Below are 17,296 nucleotides of genomic sequence, written 5' to 3'. Positions count from 1 at the left end.
TGAAATGGAAATATTAAGCACTTTTTAAAAATGAATGTTCTATGATCTTAAATTTCTTTGGTATTGCTGTAATTAAATCTTCCAAAAATATGTGCACGTCTTAGCATCAACATGTATTTAGATTCTAACTCTTTGACTTAACTTTGCTTTATTCAAGTGCCATAATAAGATTCTCTCACTAAAACAGAAAACTTAATACTTCTCATTTATAAAATATGATGATAATACAAAATAGAATTATAAAAGATTGTAGGTGCTTGGATAAGCAGTGAATAGGAGACAGAAATGCATCATATTTTCTATATTAATTAGGATTTAAAGAGATAATAAAGTCTTAAAACTGAACAACTGAGTAACTAGATAGCATATTAGAAACTACTTTAAGTGAAAAGCTTTAAGTGAAAAGCTATCCATCTTATTTTTTGTTTTAGACCATTAATCACAGATTATTCTTACTAACTCCTTTGTATTAATAATAGAAACTTTCTTAGTAATAAAGGCAACATAAATTTGGCTCTGTGTAGTTATTCCTGAAGGCCCCTTGATTTCAGAATAAATAAATATCTTTAGATTATAATGTTCTATAAAATTGGCCATGTTCATAGGGAACAAATGCTATCCTATCCAAGTGTATTTATCTCTCCAACACTGCCCCAAACCACCCACCCAACCACAAATACGCATTAAAAACCGCCAGAGTACAACTTTTGTTTTATTTCATGTGAGAGTATAACCTAGATCTCTCTAAAGAGACAGACAGGTTGCCTTTTGGGAAGAGCTCAGTATTGCAGTTTATGCCATATTTTTTGATTCAGTCAACAGAACTTACTGAATAGCTACAATGTCAGCCAACCCCTTCATGCAATTTACAGTCCAATAAGCATATAACACTTGAGCTCACCACATCCTTGAGAACACGGACATTCAAGCACAACCTAAACAAATTCAGTTATTTTTCTCTATGCACTAAACTTGGTACAAGCCTATCTATGCATACATTTTGTAATACCGAAATTCTCCATCAGAGTACCTAGGTCCCCATATGCTGTCACTCTCCTTGAGGTCTGGAGTCCACCCGCAAATAACTTAAAAGTAAATTATCATGATGTCCCAAAGCTCTCTTGTCCATGAAGACAGAAATATTCATTTCCACCATCACCTTTCAGTCATGCTCTCTCTCTCTCTCTCCTGAAGGCTTTAGATTTATAGCCTATTCCCTCCTTTTACTCATTCTTTCATGCTATCCAGCCAAACAAGATTGTTTTTCTCTCACTATGCTTTGGGAAAATATTGAGAAACTAACTTGAAGGAATAAACTCAGAAATGAAACTTCCAGTGACAAGAGGAGAAATGAAAACAAAAGGTATCAAAAAAACAAGCTAGTAGAGATATTAAATTGATATATCCTATACTTGAAAGCCATGGTGATCTATCTGTAAAATTGAGGATAAAATAGGTAATGAATCGAACAAAAATGGGATTGAAATTTCAAAGGGACATTTCAAAATTGACATGTTTTTCCCTTATTCATAACAGATAAGAAAGATAGAAGGGATCCGAAAATAAAACTTCAAGACAAGCAAATAGATACATGGACCCACTGTCAGAGAAGAAAACAGTTAAGGAAGAAAGCTGCTATGGATGCCATCAAGAATAATTATAATAAGCCTTACTTATGAGTCTGTATACATATAAAATTATTTATTAGTAATTGTAAATTATGCATGAACACATTTATGACAAATAATTATTTCATTAACATATATCTGATAAAAATCATGTAGTAATTAGGTTCTTAGTGTCATTTAGTGTAGGAAAAAGTGTGTAAACTCTTCCAGGAACTCACTCTTTAAAAGATAAAATAACATTGAAGCATCACTATTTTTACAGACCACAGTCCTCAGGGAGATCTATTTGTGAAGTTACTCATAAGTCAGAAAGGGCCTCTATGATCTTTATATTTGGCTAATTTGTTTTTGGCCTTGAGTATTATCTTAGATCTTCTTTGAGTTAGATGTCCATCTTATGTACCAGCATAATATCTTATACTTCTATCACAAAACCAATTAAGCCTTATTTTATTGGCTTGTATTTCCTGCAAAATTGCAAGTAATTTTGAGTGAAACTTTGTTTTACTGTCTAATATAGCCACAGATCTAGCAAAGTCTCCAAAACATAGTAGGTAGTTAATAAATATCTACTGAAGCAATGAATGAATGCTTAGATAGAAGTGATAACTTACCAAAGAGTCAAGAATATATAGTCTAAAAAATCTGTCACTTCCTGATAAGTATTCCTGGAAAATCTTAGAGAGGATCAATGTTAACATTAAGGTGACAATTAAAAGCATTATGGTGCCTAAGAAATGTATGCCTATTAGAAGCTTAGGACTCTAGGAAGTAAGCATCCAACCTGCAATAGCCTGATTCTCAAAAGTCCAATTTTACAGTGTTCATGATACCATGTCCTATATTTAGAATTCCTTGTAACGACCGAAGCCCAATGAGACTATAAAGTCTCTGAGGTACAATTAAGTTAGAATAACTAAATATTCATGAATTTTAAAGTAACAGCTACAATATAATCCCCCTACAATTGCTTGTAACTGCACAAGATCTATGTTTTATAAAGGGACAAACTCAGAAACAAATTAGAGTTTAGGTTATTTTGGTATATATGAACACTTTCTTTCCCCACCCACCAATTCCTTAATAGTTAACATGTATACTGAATAGAGGTTTTCTACTTATAAGTTCTTTCATTTAATATAAGATTAAAGAATGATCTCCATTGTTCATGTTCAATTACATAGGAATTTCAATTTGGTTTTCAAGTTATAAGAATGAACCTATCCATTTTAAGAAAAAAGTCAGCAAGTATAGTAACAGACAAACTAGACTAAAGAGATACATAAAGAGAGATTTTTTAAAAATCAATCACCTACTACACCTGCAGCAAATACTTTGAGGAGTAAACAATTATAATTACATGAAGAACATTATTTCTTTCAGGATAACAAAGAACAATGACTCGCTTAATATCTAGAAGAGGACTTGTACATGAGAGAAACAAATTTCCTCTCATAAAAAACAATAAATTATTTCCAAAGAATATTTTATTCAAAAATTCCTAAATTGAAATGCTAGGATAATCTCTCACCATAACCAATCAACCAGTTATTTGTTTTTTTAACCAGTGATTTATTAATAATTCACTACTACACCAAATATAGCTATAAAACCCTAGAATACATGGGGCAGCTACTTGAGGACTCTGAAAAGTAAACAGCAGTAAGAATACCAAGAAAGAAAAACCAGAAATCAAAGCACCACTGAACTGACAGTGAGTTTTAACTGTTATTTTACTCTGGAATCCTTTGGGCTGTACTCTAAATTGAGTAATTAGATTAGATAACTTAGAAATAGAATTTGGTCAGAGAAAGTGCTAAGAGAATCCCTCTACTTCTGGATCAAGGACTTCAGGGCAAGTAAAGGGGTCCCCTAACACTCACAGAGAGAAAAAGAAATCCTTTTTTTTTTCTTTTTCCCATTTGTTCATGCCCCAGCCCCCAAGCAATCCATTGGTGGCTCAGTGACCATAACAGACGTGACAATGGAAGAACAGGAGCCTAAAACTTTATGTGAGGGGAATCTTCATCTTCACTCATATGAGTTGTGTTCCAAAGAGAATAAGGAAACTGCTCCCCTTCCCACCACTGTCCTTCTGCTCTTTTGCACCAGATATGGAGAGAATCACAGGAAGTGTATGAGTGGAGTAAAGACCCATGGTTCTGGCCAGAGGACCAGAAAGGGAAGCCCAAGGAAGCAGCAAAGTACAGACAAAATTGCAGAATGAACAGTGTGGGAAAGTAATACCATAAATTGTTTATAAACTTCTGTGCTCACCCACCAGCTGCATATGTGTATATTTGAACTTAAACAGCAGACCAACAACTCTAAGAAGTGAACCATGATGTAAAGCACTGCCCAGATCTCACACTGGCCGCTGAGAGTGATACATACACAAAAAAGACGCTTTATACTATAAAAGCTTTAGAAACAAAACTGATATTGAAACCACAACCTGCAGAAGGCTGGTTGCAGTTTATGGCTTGAACCCAAGTAAGGCCAATTGGCAACTAAAACAAAAACATCAATTTTTTTTTCATAAAATTGAAATAAGACTCAGAGTCTGATAACATAATATTCAAAATGCCCAGGATATAATTCAAAGTTACTTGACATATGATGGATGAACCAGAAAAATCTCACCTCACATTGGGAAAGAAAATCAACAGAGGCCAATGCTGAGTGACACGGATTTTGTAATTTTCTGACGGAGATTTAAAGCAGCTATTATAAAAATGCTCCAACAAGTAAGAGGAAATAATCTTGAAATAAATGGAAAAGTAGAAAAATCTTGAAATAGAATATATAAAGAATCCAATGGAAATTCTAAAACTAAAAACATACAATAACAAACTTAGAAACTGAATAGATGGGCTCCATAGCAGAATAGAGATTACAAAGGAAATTAGTGAATTTGAAGATAGAGTAATAGAGATTGTACAATCTGAAAAATGGAGAGAAAATGACTGAAAAAATTAAATTACATTAAACAGAACCACAGGAATCTGTAGTACAGTAACAAAAGGTCTAATATTGGTATCACCCAAGTTTCACACAAAGTCAAGAAAAAGTATATTTATAAAAAAATTTTTTTAAGAAATAATGGCTGAAAAGTATCCAAATTTGTAGAAAAGACATAAAACTACAGGTTCAAGAAATTTAGTAAACCCAAATAGAATAAACCCAAAGAAATCCATGCCCTGAATGATCATTATCAAACTGCTAAAAACTAGACAAAGGAAATAACATAAAAGTAGCAGAGGAAAAATAATGTATTATATACAGAGAAAAATTATTCAAATTACTCTGTCTCATGTAGGCCAGAAAGAAATGGGACATTTCATAACATATACAAAATGTGGAAAGAAAATTATTGTCAATCCAGAATTCCATATCCAGAGAAAATATCTTTTAGGAATGAGGGTAAAATAGGGATATTCTCAGATTAAGGAAGATAAACCAACAGAATTTCTTGCCAGTCAATCTATCCCAAAAGAAATGTTAAAGGAATTTCTTCAAACAGAACAGAAATAATACCCAAAAGATGCCTACAGCATTGAGAATGAAAGAAGAGCAGCAGAAAAGGTAAATATCTAGGAAAATATAATAGACTATTCTTATCCTCTACAGTCTATAGTTCTTGAAAATATGTTTGATATTTTAAAGTATACATTTTAACATTGTCTTGGTAGGATTTTCAATGTATGTAAATGTAATACACAAAGGAATTACAATACAAGGGGTTAATAAAGGGAACTCTAAGGTGGAAAGGTAACTGAGTGTTTTATAGAAAATAAATTCTAGGGAAACAAAAGTAGATGTAAGAATTCCAATTGCAGTGTGACTTTAGGAAAATGACTTTTAAAGTCAGAAGCAAGATCAATAAGGAATAGACTGGGGAGAGGTGGAATATGAAATCCTTACATGGCATATAAGAATCCGCGTGATTTAACTCATGCTTCATCTCAATCTTTCTTTCCTGTACTACCATATAAAAATTACTTGCAATTTCCCAAATATTCCATATTCACATGCTTCCATAACTCAGTAAAAACTATTCTTTCTTATTAGATTTCCTTCTTTCCTTTCTTCACCTGGCTAACTCTGATTTATTTATCAAAATAAGCTGAGGTATTTTCTTCTCACAAAGGCCCTCCCAAAGTTCATTTTCATGACTTTCCTATGCATCCCACAGAATTTATTACGGTTGTCATGGTACTTAATAAAATATATTATCTGTTTATTTAGTTAGGTATTTAAATAGTACACTAATATTATATCCAAAATAAAAATTTCAAACAGAAAATAAATAAATATATACATTTATAAATATAAAAATTTATATATATATATATATATAAACCTCATAGATAAGAATAAAAATTTTACGTGAAGTAACATTACATACTCTTTTGCTACTCCTAGACTGATGTGTGTTCTCCTGGGTTTTTTTGTTTTTGTTTTTGTTTTTTTACTAATTTATATAACTGCACACATACAAATTGGATAAGACTATTTGTATTGTTCTATAACTTCTTTTTCACTTAAAAGTATGCCCTAGGGAAAAAAAAAAGTATGCCCTTTCCAGGGCATCTATCCATGACAGTAAACATGTATCTACTTCAAGGCATGGATGTGGCATACTTTATGTAACCTATTTCCCTTATGATAAAAATTTAGTTTATTTTTGGGGGTGTCTGGGTGGCTCAGTTGGTTGAGCGTACAACTTCAGTTCAGGTCATGATCTCATAGTTCGTGGGTTCGGGCCCTGCATCGGGCCCTGACAGGGCAAGACTGACTTGGGATCCTCTCTCTCTCCCTCTCTCTGACTCCACCCCTCAAAATAAATAAACTTTTTAAAAAATTTAGTTCATTTTCAATTTTTCACTACTTAAAGAATGTTCCAATGAACATTTTTGTGAATAAAAATAATTTACATTTATAAGTTACATCCTTAAAAAGTGGAATTTCTAAGTCATAACACAGGTAATTTCAGTTTTGCTTGAATTCTAATATACTGTGTAACAAAAATCCATGCCATTCATTTATTTGGCAAGTATTTATTGAATGCCTACTGTGTGCCAGGCACTACTATATGTACTAAGAATTTAGCAGTGGACAAAAACATTCTAAGTCCATTCTTCCATGGAGTTCACATTCTAATTCACAAAAGCAGATGACATACATATAAGCATATACCATGTTGATGCTGATAAGGTCTAACAAGAAAAATAAAGCAGGATAAGGGGATAAAGACAGCATCCAAAACAGCATCACTTTGCCACACTCTGGCAAAGGGTACATGTGATACTATCAACCATCTCATCTACAAAAACTGTAATAAATTATTTATCATTCCCATGATTATTAGTGAATGTATATCTTTTCATATGTTAACTGGCCATGCAACTGTCATTTTACCTGATTATTTTACTCAGAGACCATAAGCTCCTTGCAACCAACAGCCATACATTTTTTACCCCTAGATCCTATCAGAGTACCTGGCATAAAGTAGGCTAAAAGACTGACAATATAAGTAGTATTCATTAAATGTATGTAACATTAATCACATTATTATATACATATCTAATGTTAATTACATGCAAAAACTCTTTGTCTTAAAATTTCTAATGAATACTATTAAATGAGTAACATAATAAAATTATAAATCAGTAATAATTATTTTGGGAAATAAAAGTCCTCTCAAATCAATATATCACAGGAATAACTGGAAAATAAATGAACAGACTTAAACTCATTTAGAACCAGTAAAAAACTGCATTTAAAATTATGTCTAATACATTAACCCATCAAGATGTATCTTGACCATTATTATAATGATCCTAACTAATGTGGTTAAATGCTCAAAACCTTCCAAGCAGTGCTGGAAGGACTTTTATAAAATATGGAAAATCAATCAATGTGATATATCATATTAATAAAATAAAAGATAAGAACTATATGATCCTATCAATCGATGCAGAAAAAGCATCTGACAAAATTTAGCATCCTTTCTAAATAAAAACCCTCGAAAAAGTCGGGATAGAAGGAACATACCTAAAGATCATAAAAGCCATCTATGAAAAGCCCACAGCTAATATCATCCTCAATGGGGAAAAGCTGAGAGCTTTCCCCCTGAGATCAGGAACACGACAGGGATGTCCACTCTCACCGCTGTTGTTTAACATAGTGTTGGAAGTGCTAGCATCAGCAATCAGACAACAAAAGGAAATCAAAGGCATCAAAATTGGCAAAGATGAAGTCAAGCTTTCACTTTTTGTAAATGACATGATATTATACATGGAAAACCCAACAGACTCCACCAAAAGTCTGCTAGAACTGATACATGAATTCAGCAAAGTCGCAGGATACAAAAGTAATGTACAGAAATCAGGTGCATTCTTATACACTAATAGTGAAGCAACAGAAAGACAAATAAAGAAACTGATCCCATTCACAACTGCACCAAGAAGCATAAAATACCTAGGAATAAACCTAACCAAAGATGTAAAAGATCTGTATGCTGAAAACTATAGAAAGCTTATGAAGGAAATTGAAGAAGATACAAAGAAATGGAAAAACATTCTGTGCTCATGGATTGGAAGAATAAATATTGTTAAAATGTCAATACCACCCAAAGCATTCTATACATTCAATGCAATCCCAATCAAAATTGCACCAGCATTCTTCTCAAAGCTAGAGCAAGCAATCCTAAAATTTGTATGGAACCACAAAAGACCCCGAATAGCCAAGGTAATATTGAAGAAGAAGACCAAAGAGGGAAGCATCACAATCCCAGACTTTAGCCTCTACTACAAAGCTGTAATCATCAAGATAGCATAGTATTGGCACAAAAACAAACACATAGACCAATGGAATAGAATAGAGACTCCAGAATTGGACCCACAACAGTATGGCCAAATAATCTTTGACAAAGCAGGAAAGAATATCCAATGGAAAAAAGACAGTCTCTTTAACAAATGGTGTGGGGAGAACTGGACAGCAACATGCAGAATGAAACTAGACCACTTTCTTACACCATTCACAAAAATAAACTCAAAATGGATAAAGGACCTGAATGTGAGACAGGAAACCATCAAAACCCTAGAGGAGAAAGCAGGAAAAAATCTCTCTGACTTCAGCCACAGCAATTTACTTGACACATCCCCAAAGGCAAGGGAATTAAAAGCAAAAATGAACTATTGGGACCTCATGAAGATAAAAAGCTTCTGCACTGCAAAGGACACAGTCAACAAAACTAAAAGGCAATGACGGAATGGGAAAATATATTTGCAAATGACATATCGGACAAAGGGCTAGTATCCAAAATCTAGAAGAACTCACCAAATTCCATACCCAAAAAACAAATAATCCAGTGGATAAATGGGCAGAAGACATGAACAGACACTTCTCTAAAGAAGACATCCAGATGGCAAACAGGCACATGAAAAGATGTTCAACGTCACTCCTCATCAGGGAAACACAAATCAAAACCACACTGAGATATCACCTCACGCCAGACAGAGTGGCTAAAATGAACAAATCAGGAGACTATAGATGCTGGTGAGGATGTGGAGAAACGGGAACCCTCTTGCACTGTTGGGAATGCAAACTGGTGCAGCCACTCTGGAAAACAGTGTGGAGTTTCCTCAAAAAATTAAAAATAGACCTACCCTATGACCCAGCAATAGCACTCCTAGGAATTTACCCAAGGGACATAGGAGTGCTGATGCATAGGGGCACTTGTACCCCAATATTTATAGCAGCACTTTCAAACAATAGCCAAATTATGGAAAGAGCCTAAATGTCCATCAACTGATGAATGGCTAAAGAAATTGTGGTTTATATACACAATGGAATACTACTTGGCAATGAGAAAGAATGAAATATGGCCTTTTGTAGCAATGTGGATGGAACTGGAGAGTGTTATGCTAAGTGAAATAAGTCATACAGACAGATACCATATGTTTTCACTCTTATGTGGATCCTGAGAAACTTAACAGAAGACCATGGGGGAGAGGAAGGGAAAAAAAAAGTTAGAGAGAGGGAGGCAAACCATAAGAGATTCTTATAAACTAAGAATAAACTGAGAGTTGATGGGGGCTGGGAGGGAAGGGAAAGTGGGTGAGGAGGGCACCTGTTGGGATGAGCACTGGGTGTTGTATGGAAACCAATTTGACAATAAATTTCATATTTAAAAAAATTATGTCTAACACATTATCCCATCAAGATGTATCTTGGTACCATTATTATAATGACCCTAACTAATGTGGTTAAATGCCCAAAACCTTCCTAGAGGTGCTGGAAGGACTTTTATAAAATATGGCAGATTCAACATAGTCAATGGCTTAAACCCAATCAACATTAATTGCATCCAAGGCAACTTAATATCCTTATTAGCTTAAGGCAATCCAGGGCTATACCTACAGCTGAACTTACGCACCATGTATCAAAGGAATGGAAAGTGTAAGAACAATCTGGGATATAAGAAAGATGAATAAGGGAAAGCAATGCTGTTTAATCAATCAGTAAATGTCCACTATACTAGGAGAGAATGTTCCTTCATCCTGCTAAGCAAGAGTCATTTACAGACTTCATGCAGTCTTTTCTCACCAAAAAGTTCCCCAACCGCCCCATCTTCTCTATAAATCCCCTTCTACCAATGTTATTGTCATACCCTGAGTTCACCGGATTTCTCATGTACATACTGTAGTTACAGAGCAGTCCACCAAAGGATTTTTTTCTGATTTGAGAACACATATGTATTATACTTACATACCAAGATATGTCTTAGACATGTATAACTGTACATCTACAGACCAATTAATTTTTAATGGATCACTTTTAATTGAAAAACATAGAAATCATATTAAACAAGGGCAAACAGACATTTGATGATTGTCTATTACATTAGCATTTTCTATGTATACTTAATAAAATTCATTAATGAATTTTACTCCCTTCAGGATAGTATAAGTCCTGACTAAGCAGAGTTTAAAGAAGAAGATAGGATTGGTGTTAAAGTTCAAAGAAATGTAGAAGTCTATAAAATGACATATCAAATGAGGACCAGAATTCCCTACAGCCTCCTCCCTTACTACTATCTCTCTACCAGGAGAGACAAAAGAGTAAGAAAAAAAAAAGAGAGAATGAAGGAAAATGTAAATGGAAACTACTTCATATGAATGACTTTAGGGAAAAAACTAAAGTTCTACATTAATGGCAGAATATAATTTATAAAATTTTATTACTGTTACTATCATGCCCTAAACACACACAAACACAAATCAGAATTATTCAAAGAGAAGAACTCCAAGGGGAGGGACCTAAACAATAATATTCAAGTATACAAAAATCTTAACCAAAATGAAATTGAAAATTACTTAATTAAAAATTTTTCCACATAATTTCTAATACACATTTTTAAGGATCAACAAGACATAAAAGAAAAATGATTTTAGAAAAAATTTCAACAATGATGTTAAACAAAAAATTATTCTAGTTAAAAAATTCTGATTGGCCAGAATACCCCATATAAATCAAGTATTTTTTTTTTACCTGAATTTCAATTTTATGTACACACAAGATATACTTAGTCTGTTTTCACAGAGATTAGTTTACACTCTAAAATGTAGTATTTCCAGTTGAAAAGATACTAAATATTGCTATTAGTTTTTAAGGAAATGTTCAATTCCCTGTCTCTGAAGACTTCTAAATCTGTATGGCCTAGAAGTAATCAACCTTATATCAGTATTCTGATGTGCTACTAAACAGAGAACTCCAGGGGCGCCTGGGTGGCGCAGTTGGTTAAGCGTCCGACTTCAGCCAGGTCACGATCTCATGGTCCGTGAGTTCGAGCCCCGCGTCAGGCTCTGGGCTGATGGCTCGGAGCCTGGAGCCTGTTTGCGATTCTGTGTCTCCCTCTCTCTCTGCCCCTCCCCCGTTCATGCTCTGTCTCTCTCTGTCCCAAAAATAAATAAACGTTGGAAAAAAAAAAATTTTTAAAAAAATAAACAGAGAACTCCAAAGATAATCCACTCAGGACCTAATGTGCAATTATGTGAGAGCATTCACATAAACCACAGGGAGGAAGGGAGGAAAGGATTCACTCTTTTATTGTGTTCCCTAGTACATGAATGAAGGGTCTCAGAATGATCACTGCTATTTTTATTATCATGGTTGTTTATTAACCAGCTGAACTGTAAATTCCTGCTTCTCCTTCCAGTTTCCATTAAGCCTCAGCCACAAAGGCTTCCTTGTCTTCCCTGAACAGGGATGGACCTTCTTTCTCCTATGCTCCCACAGTATTTTAAACATACCTCCATTATTGCCATTAAATTCTTGTATTTTAATTCCTTATTTGCATGACCATTTCCAATGCAAGTTTTAATCTCCTAGAGAAAGACATTCTATTATTTTTCCAAAGCAACTTTTGCTTTTGTTGGAGTTCAATATATACTTGTTAAATGAAGGAATGATCAATCAACATTGTATCAGAGATTCATTCCTCCAGTTCATTATATAGAATAAGACTTGAGATGGCAAGACAGTTTCTCTGACATATTTTCCATTCCCAAACTCCCTGTATTACTAAAGAAAAGGCCTATAACTGCCTTCTTAATACAAAGAAAGAAGTATTTCCTGCTTCCATCAAAGACTAACATCTCCAATTCTATTTCATCCCTTCTGGTTTTTCATGGGATTTGCTCTCACAATTATCTCCTCTCTCCTGCATCATCAATTATTCTCTTCAGTTTAATTATTCCCATCAGCTTACATAGTCTGGTATCCTGTCTCTTAAAATTTTTAAATACAAATAAAGCAAACAAAAATAAACCCTGTCTTGCCTTCATATCCTCTTCCAGTTACTATTTCTTTAAGAAGCTGTTTCTCGTCTCCCCTTCACTGTAAAACTTCTTGAATGTGTTAGTGGTATTTGTCTTAACTTCCTCATTCCCATTCTCTTGTAAGTTCTCTCCATTTGGGCTTCATTTTTTTATCACCACTACACTAAGACTGCTATCAGGAAGGTGCTACTGATCTCCATGTTGTCAACGCCCATAGACACTTCTCTGTTATCCAGCTCAACCTCTCAGGTCATTTGACAAGGTGGGTCACTCCCTTCTTCTAAAGACATTTTATTCCCTTAGCTCCCTTAACACACAGTTAGTTTCTTGTCCTGTTAATTCAATGACTATTTCTTAAACTTCTTTGCTGACTCATCTTCTTCCCCTCAACCTTAGGGGTGACCCAATGGTGAGCTCCATTCTCTTTTCTACATCTTCTCCTACAGTATTAAATACAATCTATATACATTTGCCTTTCAAATTTCATTCTGTAACTCTGACCTCTCTTATAGTGACCTGTGAACTTGACATCTGCACTTGAATTTCTACTAGGCATCTCATAATTAACAAGTCCAAAGCTGAACTCTTGATTCTAATTTGTTCTTCCCCCAATCTTCTTTATCAAAATAAACTTTACGATTTATCAGGTTGATTTCTTAAGAACAATGAGGGTCTTTATATTATGTATTTTTCTGTAACAATTCTCCCAAAGAACAGCTTAAGACAATAAACATTTATTAATCTTAGACTCTGCAGGTCAGGAAACCAGGTACAGCTTACTGGTTCTAGCCCAAGGTCTCTCGTAAGATTGCAGTCAGGATATTGTCGAAGATTGGTCATCCAAAACTTTGAGTGGGGCTGGAAGTATCCACTCTAAGGTGGCACACTTAATCAGTGCTGACTATTAACAGAAAGCTTCAATTCCTCTCCACATGGTCATCTTCAAAAGACTTTCCAATTAGCCTCATGATATGAGGCTCCCTCAGAGCAAAAGATCCAAGAGTTAGCAAGGCAAGAACAGGAATTCCTTTTATGACCTAGTGTCAAGATTCATACTGTCATTTCTGCAACATCCAATTGGTTACTCAGGTTGGCCCTATTTGGTTTGTGATGGGATGACACAACACCAAAAGCATGGATCACTGGCGGCCGGCTAATACAATCTCACATAGAGAAAAAGAAATCACATAATTGAATTATTCATAGTCTTTTCAACCCCAAATGTTTCTTTACTATAAAATGTCCCACCACACAAAAACACAACACAGAAAAATATGGAATATGGCAACCTGACTACTGGTTCCTGTCACTCTCCTCTTCCCAAGCCTCGGTATACTTGTATAGTGTGTTTGAGACTATAGGATTTACTAGAAGCTTTGGAAAAGTAAGTTAGGGACTTTCATATACTGTGTACTAAGTAGGAGACTAGAAGTCTCAGGAGGTAAGAGTCCCTACTAAAGAAAAAAGTCGTAGGTCCCAAAATTAGCTTAGCTGTCAAACATGTGAGAAGCTCCTCAGGAAGGCCAGAACCTAATTGTGAGCAATCCTGATAATCTCCCCAATGCAGTTATATGACTTCTCTGTTTTCTATATACAGCTCTGTAACATACTGAAATGATATAAAACCTTACCAAGGAATTGAAAGGCATTCTCACTGAGAAATATCATTAGCACTCTAAAAAAAATTCTTTTACTGGAGATCATTGAATTATAAGTGACGAAAATCTAAACAAAAAAAAAAAAATGTTGTACCATACAATCAAATTCTAGGGATGTAAGCTAGCCTCAGAAACACTAAAACTACTACTCTCTAGCTTTTGTTTCTGTTTCTCTTTAGGCATCAATGTATTTTACAGACTAGACATTTCATTCAGTTGTAACTATAGCCAGCATTGGCCCCTGGTTCATATTTTTTCAGTTTAGTTACCAGAAAGAGAAGGCTCTTCCCCCTGGACCCAATTTGAAATAAAAAAATCTCAAAGGACTCTCCTTGATCCAGCGTGTTAACCACCTCACTCAATCAGGGGAACTGAATGCTATAACTCAGTTGGATACAGTGTTCATTCCTGAGAGCAAGGAACATGGAAAAATCCATTCAGAACGCATGTTATAGTGGAAGAAGTAGTTGTCCAAAGGAGGAGGAATGCTATTCCCAAAAGAAATGAGAGCCAATTGCCAGACGAAACAATAAGTGTCAACTTTACTTCTAACCTTAAACTATAACAGCTGTCAACATACTTGAGAGTGCAGGATCTGGGAAATTAATGGTTACAAAATAAAAAGTAGTTATTTTAATATTTTCATGGACTTAGCCAGTCTTTGCTAGGACTCACCTCATTTACTGGTGGCAAATTTTAAAAATATATATCTTAGAAGATTATGTAAATGAAAGCAAATCAATGCACACAATAAAAAAAATCAGTTCAGAGAAGGTCATTTTTGAGAATTTCATAGTGAGTTACTATAAAACATAAAGGTGTAAAGGAAATTGGACCAGTGAATTCAAAGCTCAGTCATCTCAAAACTTACAGAAAAAAAAAGACAATAAAATAAAAATCACAGAAGGAAGGACATTAGAAAAATAAGATATACCCAAGATATCAAATAGCCAATAAGAGTTTCAAAAGCAGGAAGAAAAATAGACTGGAGCGACTCAAAAGAAAAAGAGGAAATTTTCTCAGACCAGACCAAATACTAGTCAAGATTTATGAAATCAGACCCATAACTAGACATAGCATGGTGGAAAGACTAAGAAATAAATAAACAAATAAATCTTACAAATATGGAGAAATATTTTATAAAAAGTTTCCTAGTGGGCGCGCCTGGGTGGATCAGTCAGTTAAACGTCTGACTTTAGTTCAGGTTATTATCTCGCGGTTTGTGAGTTCAGCCCCTCATCGGGTTCTGTGCTGGCAGCTCAGAGCCTGGAGCCTGCTTCGGATTCTGTGTCTCCCTCTCTGACTGCTCCTCCCCTGTTCACACTCTGTCTCTCTCTCTCTTTCAAAAATAAACAAAACAATAAAAAAAAAAAAGAAATTTTTTTAAGTTTCCTAGGAAGAAAAGATTGGATTATATTATCCATATACAAGCTTTCTTTTTAGTGATAAGAAAAACTCATCCTTTCACCAAATATTTATTAAATTCCTATGAACTGTTTGGCAGCTGGAGATACAACAGTGAACAAATGAGATAAAGTTTCTGCTATGGAACTTATATTCTAGTAGGACCAAATGAAACTGCAGGCAAAGTGGAAAAAGCTTGCTGAGATAAATAATCTCTATGTAGGTAGGAAACTTTGCATTTCATTGTATTTTGTTTCATCATATTTAAGAGGTGATACTACATTTATTTTGTGATATTTGTTCTATCAATTAGGATTATGTTCAGCTCTAAAATTAAATTAACAGAGGTTCATATTTCTCTTATATATAAATCGACAGGTAGGTGGCCTGTGGGCATTCTAATAGTTCAATTCCATGAAGTCTTTAAAGACCTAGGCTCCTCCATCCCTAAGAATGTATCCTGTAGCTACCTGGCCACACCACACACACACACATATACACACACATACACACACCCGATCTCCCAAAATTATTTGGGGAATCCAAGGAATTAGCATTTTAAGAGGTATCCCAGGTGATCCTAATGAGGTGGTTTGTTCCCCACCTAAGAAATCCTGAGGTAGGGGTATGAGGAAAAAATAGTGAAATAAAATTACTTGCAAGAATCAAACTATGAAATCAATAAATAGTTGATAAGAGCAGAAATACACAAAGCTAACTAAAGGAATATAAACGACTCACACTTGACAAAATCCTAACTTTTAGATATTTTCTTGTCTACAGAAACAGTCAAAGTGAAGCTGAATGATGCAAATCAAGTCCTCAGACATAATAAAAGCACCTAAAAAAGAGTCTCAGAGGCTTTCTCAAGATGTGACACCTACATCCTGTTGCACACCCTTTTAGAACTTCTCCAACCGTTCTCTTATGAAAAGTTTGGATTTACTTGTTACCTTTTAAAACATGCCAGGTGATACTTTATAATTTTTTTTTAATATTTATTTATTTATTTATTTTTGAAAAAGAAAGAACACAGGCCAGGCAGGGGCAGAGAGAGGGGGGAGACACAGAATCTGAAGCAGGCTTCAGGCTCTGAGCCAGCCGAGCTCGAACTCATGAACCGTGAGATCATGACCTGAGCCAAAGTGGGACACTCAACTGACTGAGCCACCCAGACGCCCTGATACTTTATAACTTAAATTAATTTTGTGCCATTAATATTATCCTCCGTCAGGTTACGTCTTAAAAACTTAGGTCATATTAAGCTGTTGCTACTCATATCAAAGTCTGTAATGAGATCATTTTCAGCTAAGGAGTTAGGCAAAAAAGCAAAATGAATTTGGCTTTCACATTCTCAACTCCCTTTCATTCTGAAGAGAAATAGGAGGCAAAAGAAAAGAGAAAAGAAAGGACAATATATCATAAAGCCAGATAAACAATAGTTAGCACTATGTTATAACATCTATCACTCTACTTTTCCTTAAAACAAAAGCAAGATGGAGTTGATTGTTTCTGTTCACCAAGTGGTTTTTGAAAATTCCTATCCACTGGTCCTGTTCACAAAACAGATGCATATCCATCTAAATTATCTTAAGTTCAATAGCTAAAGTAAACTTCAGACCATTATACTACTCCTTAGAACACTTCCCCTTACCTGGTCTTTTTGCTAAGTCCTATCCTCTAAAATTGCTGTTTAATTTCCAATTAATTATTCTACAGTTACCAATCACTCAACCTCTCAGTATGCTGTGCAAGGCAT

The sequence above is a fragment of the Lynx canadensis genome, chromosome C1, assembly GCF_007474595.2.
Source record: "Lynx canadensis isolate LIC74 chromosome C1, mLynCan4.pri.v2, whole genome shotgun sequence".
NCBI lineage: Eukaryota > Metazoa > Chordata > Mammalia > Carnivora > Felidae > Lynx > Lynx canadensis.
The sequence above is the reverse complement of the archived record's forward strand: the minus strand, read 5'-3'. Positions refer to the sequence as shown.